We start from the raw sequence: 13,605 nt of genomic DNA on the forward strand, positions 1-13,605 counted from the left end.
GGGACCTGACTAAACTTAAAAGCTTTTGCATAGCAAAGGAAACTATAAGCAAGGTGAAAAGACAACCCTCAGAATGGGAGAAAATAATAGCAAATGAGACAACTGACAAAGGACTATCCAAAATATAAAAGCAGCTCATGCAACTCAATGCCAGAAAATCAAACAACCCAATCAAAGAGTGGGGAAAAGACCTAAACAGACATTTCTCCAAAGAAGACATTACAGATGGCTAACAAACACATGAAAAGATGCTCAACATTGCTAATTATTAGAGAAAGGCAAATCAAAACTACAGTGAGATATCACTTCACACCAGTCAGAAAGGCCATCATTAAAAATGTCTACAAACAATAAATGCTGGAGAGGGTGTGGAGAAAAGGGAACGCTCTTGTACTGTTGGTGGGAATGTAAATTGATAAAACCACTATGGAAGACGGTATGGAGATTCCTTTAAAAACTAGGAATAAAACCACCATATGATCCAGCAATCCTCTTAGGCATATATCCTGAGGAAACCAAATTGAAAAAGACACATGTATCCCATTGTTTACTGCAGCACTATTTACAATAGCTAGAATACAGAAGCAACCTAGATGTCCATCGACAGATGAAAGGATAAAGAAGTTGTGGTACATATACACAATGGAATATTACTCAGCCATAAAATGGAATGCATTTGAGTCAGTTCTGATGAGGTAGATGAACCTAGAACCTATTATACAGAGTGGAATGAGTCAGAAAAAGAAGGCTAAATACTGTATTCTAATGCATATAAACGGAATCTAGAAAAATGGTACTGCAGAATTTATTTACAGGAAATCAGTGGAGAAACAGACATAGAGAATAGACTTATGGACATGGGGAGAGGGGAGGGAAAGAGTAACATGGTAACTTACATTACCATATGTAAAATAGATAGCCAATGGGAATTTGCTGTGTGGCTCAGAAACTCATACAGGGGTTCTGTATCAATCTTCAGGGGTGAGATGGGGCAGGAGATGGGAGGGAGGCTCAAAAGGGAGGGGATACATGTATACCTATGGCGATTCATGTTGTTTGACAGAAAACAACAGAATTCTATAAAACAAATATCCTTCAACAAAAAATTAATAAAAAAATAAAACAACACATGAGTGAACTTTGAAAAGTTCCTTATCATATTAAACTTAATTATTTTCTATTATATTAAATAAGCATCTTTTAATTTCATGGCTGCAGTCACCATCTGCACTGATTTTGGAGCACCAAAACTCCAGGACTTTGGCCACCTCATGCGAAGAGTTGACTCATTGGAAAAGACTCTGATGCTGGGAGGGATTGGGGGCAGGAGGAGAAGGGAATGACAGAGGATGAGATGGCTGGATGGCATCACTGACTTGATGGACATGAGTCTGAGTGAACTCCAGGAGTTGGTGATGGACAGGGAGGCCTAGCGTGCTGCGATTCATGGAGTCGCAAAGAGTCAGACACGACTGAGCGACTGACCTGAACTGAACTGAGTGATATTCTTAGAGCTGGTAAAATACATTGTTGGCAGTCTCATGAATACACTCATCAGAATTAACTTAAATATTCTTTATTGAATTTAATTTAGGGTAGTGATAGCAATAGATGCTCAGTCTCAGAAGGAAGCAGAACAGGCAAGATAGAATGTTCCTTATTAGAGACAGACAGTGTGCATTCAAAGACAAGAGAGTAGCTTCAGGTCAGTTCCTCCTATGAGACTCCTCTGTGTAACAATTCTCAATCTGGCTTCTTGAATGCTCTTATCTAGTTCTTTTTTTTTTTTTCTTTTTCTTTTTTAAGACTCTACTGTAACTAACTTAGTGAAAGAGTGGAAAAGTTGGCTTAAAACTCAACATTCAGAAAATGAAGATGATGGCATCTGGTCCCATCACTTCATGGGAAATAGATGGGGAAACAGTGGAAACAGTGTCAGACTTTATTTTGGGGGGCTCCAAAATCACTGCAGATGGTGACTGCAGCCATGAAATTAAAAGATGCTTATTCCTTGGAAGGAAAGTTATGACCAACCTAGATAGCATATTAAAAAGCAAAGACATTACTTTGCCAACAAAGGTCCGTCTAGTCAAGGCTATGGTTTTTCCTGTGGTCATGTATGGATGTGAGAGTTGGACTGTGAAGAAAGCTGAGTGCCGAAAAATTGATGCTTTTGAACTGTGGTGTTGGAGAAGACTCTTGAGAGTCCCTTGGACTGCAAGGAGATCCAAGCAGTCTATCCTAAAGGAGATCAGCCCGGGGTGTTCATTGGCAGGACTGATGCTGAAGCTGAAACTCCAGTACTTTGGCCACCTCATGTGAAGAGTTGACTCATTGGAAAAGACTCTGATGCTGGGAGGGATTAGGGGTAGGAGGAGAAGGGGACGACAGAGGATGAGATGGCTGGATGGCATCACCGACTAGATGGACATGAGTTTGAGTGAACTCCGGGAGTTGGTGATAGACAGGGAGGCCTGGCGTGCTGAGATTCATGGGGTCGCAAAGAGTTGGACACAACTGAGCGACTGAACTGAACTGATAACCAACATTTGTTTTTTCCTTTTTAGTAACCTTGATTGCCTCTCTCAGCATCTAATCTGAAAATGTTCATGATGATGGATGTCTGATAACTCAATGAGGTAGGACCCTTTGCTTGGGAATCTGATAGATGTTTGAAATTTTTGAATGCTGATAACCATGTACCCATCTAAAAAGACACTTAGTGTTATTTATCTGGAATAGGTAAGGTGTTATCTCACTCTACAGCCCCTAGATTGTAACTACCTATGTGAGAGTAGCTGGAAGAACAGTGCCTATTTGATCTGTTATGGTTTTGATTGTTTTGTTAATGAAAATATTTCAATTTTTTTAGTTCTATAAGAACAGGACAAGATACCGCATTTGAAGGTTAAGAATTTCCAATCCCACACCAAAACTGAAAAAGACACATGTACCTCAGAGTTCATGGCAGCTCTATTTACAATACTAGGTCACATGTAACTTAGTTGTACTTCATATAACTTGGCTGTTATATATCATATAACTTGGCTGTACTTCATTTTGATGAGCTCACTATATCATTAAAAGAAGAATATTTTTTCTTGAACTAATTTAATTAGATTTCTCATTTTGCAGCTTCCCCCATACACACAACTTAATACATACATTAAATTTCATAGTGTTTCAAGAAAACCTACTGTGTGTTTAACAAATTAGTGTATTCTCTGTAATCAGCATGAGATGAAACAAGAGTTCAGTTCAATTGCTCAATTGTATCTGACTCTTTGCAACCCCACGGACTGCAGCATACTAGGCTTCCCTATCCATCACCAACTCCTGGAGCTTGTTCAAATTCATGTCCATTGAGTTGGTGATGCCATTCAACCATCTCATCCTCTATTATCCCCTTCTCTTCCTGCCTTCAATCTTTCCCAGCATCAGGGTCTTTTCCAAGGAATCAGTTCTTCACATCAGTTGGCCAAAATATTGGAGTTTCAGCTTCAGCATCAGTCAATGTGATGTAATACAACCAAAATAATACTAAAGAATCTATTTATTTTTTAATGTATTCTTTGAAAATACATTTATAGAGAAATAGCATTTCTCCATAATATAAAAAATAGCATTTATAGAGAGCTAATGTTCCCTTGGAATTTATAGAAGAGCAATAAAAAGATGAAATTTCCAACCTGGAGCAGTTTGAGTCCAGCAGTGGAAGTTCACAGTCTGGCAAAACCTGAAGTGTGACATTTTGGATTAGAAAAAGCTCTGCCATTGAATCACTCTGTCAAGGCTGTGGGGTGTCAGAGTTGGTAATTTCTACTATTGATGTCAGTATCCTGGTCCCTCCTTATTTTGATATTGTTAGCTTTCTTACTCCTTAATTGTGCTTGTAAAAGGATCCGTTTCCAGCCTAAATTCTTTACCGTGAAATTCTGTTTTGTTTGTGAACAGACCTGATTTACCTGCTGTCTCAGTCAACTTAGGCTGCTATAACAAACATACCAGAAACTGGGTGGCTTAAACTACATACCTTTATTTCTCACAGTCCCAGAAGCTGGGGATTGTACCAGTAGGTTTGGTTCCTAGCAACAATCCTATTCTTGTTTGCAGACTGTCACCTTCTTGCTGTAGCCTCCCATGGTGGAGAGAGATAGCTCTGGTCTCTTTACCCCTTTATAAGGACACCCGATCCCATCATGAGGGCTCCACTGCTGGTACTTCCTAATTACTCCCAAATATTGTCACATTGGGGATTAGAGTTTTAATATATGAATGTGGCGGGGGGTAGGAGAACACAAACATTTAGCCCATAGTATTAATACTTGTGCCGGGTCACCTTTAAAACGGGTATTAGTTAAAGATGAACCACATATCTGATTTCTAGGTAAAATTTTAGCTAAAATATGACAAGTAAGCTTGTTCTTTTGCCCAATTGAGATAAATATACTTGAATCCTCTTTCCAGAAATCTAATCAGATGGAGAGTTCTCACCCTGGCCAAGTTTTCTAAAACATTCAAAACACTCTGTTGACCTACATCATTGTACATTGTTAGCAACCGAAAACGTAACATCACAGTGTGCTAACACTAGATTTACAAAATGTTTTGAAATGTTCTAGAGACCTGGTTATGCTTAAATAGCTCAGCAAAATATTAAGTCCTACACATATTTATTGATGTTTTTCTATGCATTTTGCAGGCCCAGAGCTAAATAGTGAGGACTCAGCCCTCAAATAGAATCTATTCCAGAAAATCAAAACACCAAAGAGTCAGATGTCTCAGAGAACAATGGTATGTAGCATTCCATAGACGTATCATTCTGGAAAGGAGCCAAAGCATCTGGCCCAGCCCTCCACTGTGCAGAAGATGAAGTTCAGAGAAAGTCACTCATTTGGGACACTCTGGGTCTAAAACCCAAGGCTTCTGATTTTCCCATGAGCATTGTTGATTTGTCAGAGAGTGGATGTATGACACAGATTATAAATATGCATATTGATTTGTTTGGGGAATTCATTTAAATTTTTTGTTTTTCTTATTTTTATAGGAGTAAACGTCTAACTACAAAAGATATAATCATCCAGATTCAAAAATGCACAAACCACTGATGTGAAAAATTTCAGTTCAGTTCAGTCGCTCCAACTCTTTGCCACCCCATAGACGGCAGCACACCAGGCCTCCCTGGCCATCACCAACTCCCAGAGTTTACTCAAACTCACATCCATTGAGTTGCTGATGCCATCCAACCATCTCATCCTCTGTTGTCCCCTTCTCTTCCTGCCTTCAATCTTTCCTGGCATCAAGGTCTTTTCCAATGAGTCAGTTCTTTGCATCAGGTGGCCAAAGTATTGGAACTTCAGCTTCAACATCAGTCCTTCCAATGAATATTCAGGACTGATTTCATTTATGATGGACTGGTTGGATCTCCTTGCAGGGAGATCTCCAAGGGACTCTCAAGAGTCTTCTCTAACCCCACAGTTCAAAAGCATCAATTATTCAGTGCTCAGCTTTCTTTATAGTCCAACTCTCACATCCATACATGACCACTGGAAAAACTTTAGCCTTAACTAGATGAACTTTTGTTTGCAAAGTAATGTCTCTGCTTTTTAATTTGTCTAGGTTGGTCATAACTTTTCTTCCAAGGAGTAAGCGTTTTAATTTCATGGCTGCGGTCACCATCTGTAGTGATTTTGAGTCCTGAGCCCCAAAAGATAAAGTCTCTCACTGTTTTCACTGTTTCCCCATCTATTTCCCATGAAGTGATGGGACCAGGTGCCATGATCTTAGTTTTCTGAATGTTGAGTTTTAAGCCAACTTTTTGACTCTTCTCTTTCACTTTCATCAAAAGGCTCTTTAGTTCTTCGCTTTCTGCCATAAGGATGGTGTCATCTGCATATCTGAGGTTATTGATATTTCTCCTGGCAATCTTGATTCCAGCTTGTGATTCATCCAGTCCGACGTTTCTCATGATGTACTCTGCATATAAGTTAAATAAGCAGGGGGACAATATACAGCCTTGATGTACTCCTTTTCCTATTTGGAACCAGTCTGTTGTTCCATGTCCAGTTCTAGCTGTTGTTTCCTGACCTACATACAGATTTCTCAAGAGGCAGGTCAGGTGGTCTGGTATTCCCATCCCTTGAATAATCTTCCACAGTTTGTTGTGATCCACACAGTCAAAGGCTTTGGCATAGTCAATAAACAGAAATAGATGTTTCTCTGGAATTCTCTTGCTTTTTTGATGATCCAGCAGATGTTGGCAATTTGATCTCTGGTTCCTCTGTCTTTTCTAAAACCAAGCTGAAATCTGGAATATTATAGTTCATGTACTGTTGAAGCCTGCTTTGGAGAATTTTGAGCATTACTTTACTAGCGTGTGAGATAAGTGCAATTGTGCAGTAGTTTGAGCATTCTTTGGCATTGCCTTTCTTTGGGACTGGAATGACAACTGACCTTTTCCAGTCCTGTGGCCACTGCTGAATTTTCCAAATTGTTGGCATATTGAGTGCAGCACTTTCACAGCATCATCTTTTAGGATTTGAAATAGCTCAACTGGAATTCCATCACCTCCACTAGCTTTGTTCATAGTGATGCTTCCAGCACCAATTTGTAAGTTATTCTTAAATGGGGCCCATGTTATTTGATTTCTAACTCCTAGAAGGGAGGACATCACACAAGCTAATAACCTCAAAATATGGAACAAAGGGTTGGTATTAAGCACCAAGGTGTTAGATTAATTAATTAATACTTAAACTGGGGCGAGGGCACTGAGAAGCTGGTGTTTCAGAAAGAAGTAACTGAGTAAGTTCTAAAAAAGGTTATCTCATGGCAAGTGTATCCACCTAAGTAATAAATAACTACAATAGTACCTTCTATGGCAATGGCAACCCACTCCAGTGTTCTTGCCTGGAGAATCCTAGGGATGGGTGAGCCTGTTGGGCTGCCATCTATGGGGTCGCACAGAGTCAGACACGACTGAAGCGACTTAGCAGCAGCAGCAGCAACATGAAACCCTAAATCTTATGTATGGGCTTCCCATGTGGCACTAGTGGTAAAGAACCTGCCTGCCGATGCAGGAGATATGAGACACGATTTTGATTCCCTGGTAGGAAGATCATTTCAAGGAGGGCATGGCAACCCACTTCAGTATTCTTGACTAAATAATCCCATGGACAGAGGAGCCTGACCCGTGACGGTCCACAGGGTCTCAAAGAGTAGGATACAACTACCAACTAACATTTCATTTCTTTTTTTTTTTTAATAGTAGATTTGCAAGAAAAAATGGTATAATAAGGACAGAAAAATGAGTAGTATGAGATAGAGGTGAGTATCAATACAATGTTCTTGATTTTTTCTGCCTTTGGATTGCAGGAGTACTCAGATTTAACCTCCAGCCATTAACAGAGAAATCTTAGTCTCCTCAAAGATACTGTGGGACCTCAGTAACCCTTATTCTGTTTGTGTGTCAGTCTCCCCAGCCTCTTCCTCAGGCCATGAATCGAGGCACAAAGTCATGCCTACTTCCACAGCGGGCCCAGGGGGAGCTCTGGAAGGCTGCAAAGAATTGGTGACATCACAAGCTGGTCCACAGAACTAAAAATCCTCCCCCCACCCCTTTTAAAGGTTCAGACACGCGTTTCAGAGATGCAATCTAGAATGAGATTATTCATTTATACTACATTACTTTTTGATACCCCCCCCCAAAAAAAGACTCTCTAAATACACAGCACATTAATATTTGTTTAAAAGACACATGGACTTATTAAAAAAAAGACCCTGATTTCCAACAGGTATCACTGACTGAGTAACACACAAACTGCCAATTATTTGAAAGAACACTCTGTGTTTAGGAAACATTTAGAGGCTACATAATAATAGAAAAGTGAAAGTCTCTCAGTCATGTCCAACTCTTTTTGACCCCATGGATTCCTGCCAGGCTCCATGGACTCCCCATGGACTCCAGACCCCATGGACCACCATGGACTCCTGCCAGGCTCCTCTGTCATGGGATTCTCCAGGCAAAAATACTGGAGTGGGTTGCCATTTCCTTCTCCAAGGGATCTTCCTGACTCAGGAATATAACCCAGATCTCCTGCATTGCAGGCAATAATAATAATAATTTAAAAGTTCTTAATCAGAGTTAGTGCTGGATATTTTCCCTCTGTCCTTCCAGATCCACTCTACTGCTCCTGGCCTCTGCTCCATGCTCTGGGACACTCTGCTTCTCCTCAGCTTCCTTTTCTGGAGCTTTGGTTGGCTTCATACTGTGGCAGGAAACAGCAGAAGAATGAAAGAGGGAACTAGAATTCCGGTAAATTACCTGCTTCTTTCCTCTTCCTGAAGAGGCAGGGATGGTAACAGTGCCCCATGTTGTGAGTCCCAGGGTGCTGTATTATCTTTTGGGTTTCCTTTCCTCTCTTGCCAGATACAGAAAAACTTAAGCAAAGACCTAATTCAGGTCAATTAGGTTAGGAATTTCTGTCCACTTTGCTCAGCGCCTAGAAAAGTACCAGGTAAATAGTAGTGACTCAGCACATGCTTGTTGAATAAATTGTTACATACATACATTTTTTAATGAAAATTACAATTGCTAAGTAAATAAGGATAGTATTTATGATTTGGCAACATAGAAATTAAAAATAAATTCCTACATGCATATGAAAAAAATCCAATCACATCCATTTTTATCATATGTTCTTGAGTTTTTGCTACAAATATATGAATAAAAGGTATTCATCAATAAGAGTGACACTGGCAATGCCCTAATGAAAATAACTGGAGAAAGATGGTCACTGCTCAAGGCAGATTTTAACCTTGTGGGCAAGAGAGACTTTATGCTTCCTCTTTTAGTTCAGTTCAGTTCAGTTGCTCAGTCTTGTCCGACTTTTTGTGACCCAATGAACTGCAGCACACCAGGCCTCCCTGTCCATTACCAACTCCCAGAGTCCACCCAAACCCATGTCCATTGTGTCGGTGATGCCATCCAACCATCTCATCCTCTGTCATCCCCTTCTCCTCTTGCCCTCAATCTTTCCCAGCATCAGGGTCTTTTAAAATGAGTCAGCTCTCCACATCAGGTGGCCAAAGTATTGGAATTTCAGCTTCAACATCAGTCCCTCCAATGAACACCCAGGAGTAATCTCCTTTAGGATGGACTGGTTGGATCTCCTTGCAGTCCAAGGGACTCTCAAGTCTTCTCCAACACCACAGTTCAAAAGCATCAGTTCTTCAGAGCTCAGCTTTCTTTAAAGGCCAGCTCTCACATCCATACATGACTACCAGGAAAACCATAGCCTTGACTAGACGGACCTTTGTTGGCAAAGTAATGTCTCTGCTTTTTAATATGCTATCTAGGAGAAGGACATGGCAACCCACTCCAGTGTTCTTGTCTGGAGAATCCCGGGGACAAGGAGCCTGGTGAGCTGCCGTCTATGGGGTTGCACAGAGTCAGACACGACTGAAGCAACTTAGCAGCAGCAGCAGCAGGTTGGTCATAACTTTACTTCCAAGGAGCAAGTGTCTTTTAATTTCACGGCTGCAATCACCATCTGCAGTGATTTAGGAGTCCAGGAAAATAAAGTCTCTCACTGTTTCCCCATCTATTTGCCATGAAGTGATGGGACCAGATGCCATGATCTTAGTTTTCTGAAAAGTTTAAGCCAACATTTTCACTCTCTTCTATCACTTTTATCAAGAGGCTCTTTAGTTCTTCTTCACTTTCTGCCATAAGGATGGTGTCATCTGCATATCTGAGGTTGTTGATATTTCTCCTGCCCAAAATAAACTGCACACTCATACAGCCTCTTATGTAATAAATGTTTATCTAGTCCCAACTGGGTGTCTGCACCGCTATAGAGGCTGGGAGTATAATGGTGAATAAAGTAGACCCTACCTCTCTCCACCCTATGGAAATCTGATGGCATAATGGTGGGATAGATGAGTACCCCACATCCAAGGAGCAGTGGTTGCACGGGCACAGGAGGGCCTAGAGGAGCTATTCCATGTTCAAGGTCAGGAGGGGTGGTGGTGAGGAGATACCCCTTGTCCAAGGTAAGGAGAAGCGGCTGCATTTGCTGGAGCAGCCGTGAAGAGATACCCCATGTCCAAAATAAGAGAAACCCAATTAAGATGGTAGGTGTTACAAGAGGGCATCAGAGGGCAGACACACTGAAACCATACTCACAGAAAACTAGTCAATCTAATCACACCAGGACCACAGCCTTGTCTAACTCAGTGAAACTAAGCCATGCCCTGTGGGGCCACCCAAGACGGGTGGGTCATGGTGGAGAGGTCTGACAGAATGTGGTCCACTGGAGAAGGGAATGGCAAACCACTTCAGTATTCTTGCCTTGAGAACCCCATGAACAGTATGAAAAGGCAAAATGATAGGATACTGAAAGAGGAACTCCCCAGGTCAGTAGGTGCCTAATATTCTACTGGAGATCAGTGGAGAAATAACTCCAGAAAGGATGAAGGGATGGAGCCAAAGCAAAAACAATACCCAGTTGTGGATGTGACTGGTGATAGAAGCAAGGTTTGATGCTGTAAGAGCAATATTGCATAGGAACCTGGAATGTCAGGTCCATGAATCAAGGCAAACTGGAAGTAGTCAAACAGGAGATGGCAAGAGTGAACGTCAACATTCTAGGAATCAGCGAACTAAAATGGACTGGAATGGGTGAGTTTAACTCAGATGACCATTATATCTACTACTGCGGGCAGGAATCCCTTAGAAGAAATGGAGTAGCCATCATGGTCAACAAAAGAGTCCGAAATGCAGTACTTGGATGCAATCTCAAAAATGAAAGAATGATCTCTGTTTGTTTCCAAGGCAAACCATTCAATATCATGGTAATCCAAGTCTATGCCCCAACCAGTAACACTGAAGAAACTGAAGTTGAATGGTTCTATGAAGACCTACAAGACCTTTAAGAACTAACACCCAAAAAAGATGTCCTTTTCATTATAGGGGACTGGAATGCAAAAGTAGGAAGTCAAGAAACACCTGGAGTAACAGGCAAATTTGGCCTTGGAATGCAGAATGAAGCAGGGCAAAGACTAATAGAGTTTTGCCAAGAAAATGCACTGGTCATAGCAAACACCCTCTTCCAACAACACAAGACAAGACTCTACACATGGACATCACCAGATGGGCAACACCGAAATCAGATTGATTATACTCTTTGCAGCCAAGGATGGAGAAGCTCTATGCAGTCAGTAAAAACAAGACCAGGAGCTGACTGTGGCTCAGATCATGAACTCCTTATTGCCAAATTCAGACTTAAATTGAAGAAAGTAGGGAAAACCGCTAGACCATTTAGGTATGACCGAAATCAAATCCTTATGATTATACAGTGGAAGTGAGAAATAGATTTAAGGGACTAGATCTGCTAGATAGAGTGCCTAATGAACTATGGAATGAGGTTCGTGACACTGTACAGGAGACAGGGATCAAGACCATCCCCATAGAAAAGAAAGGCAAAAAAGCAAAATGGCTGTTGGGGAAGCCTTACAAATAGCTGTGAAAAGAAGAGTAGTGAAAAGCCAAGGAGAAAAGGAAAGCTATAAGCATCTGAATTCAGAGTTCCAAAGAATAGCAAGGAGAGATAAGAAAGCCTTCCTCAGTGATCAATGCAAAGAAATAGAGGAAAAGAACAGAATGGGAAAGACTAGAGATCTCACCAAGAAAATTAGAGATACCAAGGGAACATTTCACGCAAAGACGGGCTCGATAAAGGACAGAGATGGTATGGACTAACAGAAGCAGAAGATATTAAGAAGAGGTGGCAAGAATACACAGAAGAACTGTACAAAAAAGATCTTCAAGACCAAGATAATCACGATGGTGTGATCACTGATCTAGAGCCAGACATCCTAGAATGTGAAGTCAAGTGGGCCTTAGAAAGCATCACTACAAACAAAGCTAGTGGAAGTGATGAAATTCCTGTTGAGTTATTTCAAATCCTGAAAGATGATGCTGTGAAGGTGCTGCACTCAATATGCTAGCAAACTTGGAAAACTCACCAGTGGCCACAGGATGAGATGGCTGGATGGCATCATGGACTTGATGGATGTGAGTCTGACTGAACTCTGGCAGTTGCTGATGGACAGGGAGGCCTGGCTTGCTGCAATTCATGTGGTTGCAGAGAGTCAGACAGGACTGAGTCATCTCATGCTCTGTCGTCCCCTTCTCCTCCTGCCCCTAATCCCTCCCAGCATCAAAGTCTTTTCCAATGAATCAGCTCTTCACATGAGGTGGCCAAAGTACTGGAGTTTCAGCTTTAGCATCATTCCTTCCAAAGAAATCCCAGGGCTGATCTCCTTCAGAATGTACTCCTTTCAGTCCAAGGGACTCTCAAGAGTCTTCTCCAACACCACAGTTCAACCAATACAGAATTGTAAAGTAAAATAAAAAATAAAAAAAAAAGCATCAATTCTTTGGTGCTCAGCCTTCTTCACAGTCCAACTCTCACATCCATACATGACTACTGGAAAAACCTTGCCTTGACTAGATGGACCTTAGTCAGCAAAGTAATGTCTCTGATTTTGAATATACTATCTAGGTTGGTCGTAACTTTTCTTCCAAGGAGTAAGCGTCTTTTAATTTCATGGCTGCAATTACCATCTGCAGTGATTTTGGAGCCCCCAAATATAAAATCTGACACTGTTTCCACTGTTTCTCCATCTATTTCCCATGAAGGGACCAGATGCCATGATCTTTGTTTTCTGAATGTTGAGCTTTAAGCCAACTTTTTCACTCTCCTCTTTCACTTTCATCAAGAGGCTTTTTAGTTCCTCTTCACATTCTGCCATAAGGGTGGTGTCATCTGCATATCTGAGGTTATTGATATTTCTCCCGGCAATCTTGATTCCGGCTCATGTTTTTCCAGTCCAGCGTTTCTCATGATGTACTCTGTATATAATTTAAATAAGCAGGGTGACAATATACAGCCTTGACGGACTCGTTTTCCTATTTGGAACCAGTCTGTTGTTCCAAGCCCAGTTCTAACTGTTCCTGACCTGCATACAGGTTTCTCAAGAGGCAGGTCAGGTGGTCTGGTATTCCCATCTTTTCAGAATTTTCCACAGTTTATTGTGATCCACACAGTCAAAGGCTTTGGCATAGACAATAAAGCAGAAATAGATGTTTTTCTGGAACTCTCTTGCTTTTTCCATGATCCAGCAGATGTTGGCAATTTGATCTCTGGTTCCTCTGCCTTTTCTAAAACCAGCTTGAACATCAAGAAGTTCATGGTTCACATATTGCTGAAGCCTGGCTTGGAGAATTTTGAGCATTACTTTACTAGCATGTGAGATGAGTGCAATTGTGTGGTAGTTTGAGCATTCTTTGGCATTGCCTTTCTTTGGGATTGGAATGAAAACCGACTTTTTCCAGTCCTGTGGCCACTGCTGAGTTTTCCAAGTTTGCTAGCATATTGAGTGCAGCACTTTCACAGCATCATCTTTCAGGATTTGAAATAGCTCAACTGGAATTCCATCACCTCAATGCAGGAGACCTAGGTTCAATCCCTGGGTCGGGAAGATCCTCTGGAGAAGGAAATGGCAACCCACTCCAGTATTCTTGCCTGGAGAATCCCATGGATG

The sequence above is a fragment of the Oryx dammah genome, unplaced genomic scaffold (genome assembly GCF_014754425.2).
Source record: "Oryx dammah isolate SB20612 unplaced genomic scaffold, SCBI_Odam_1.1 HiC_scaffold_16, whole genome shotgun sequence".
NCBI classification, from domain to species: domain Eukaryota; kingdom Metazoa; phylum Chordata; class Mammalia; order Artiodactyla; family Bovidae; genus Oryx; species Oryx dammah.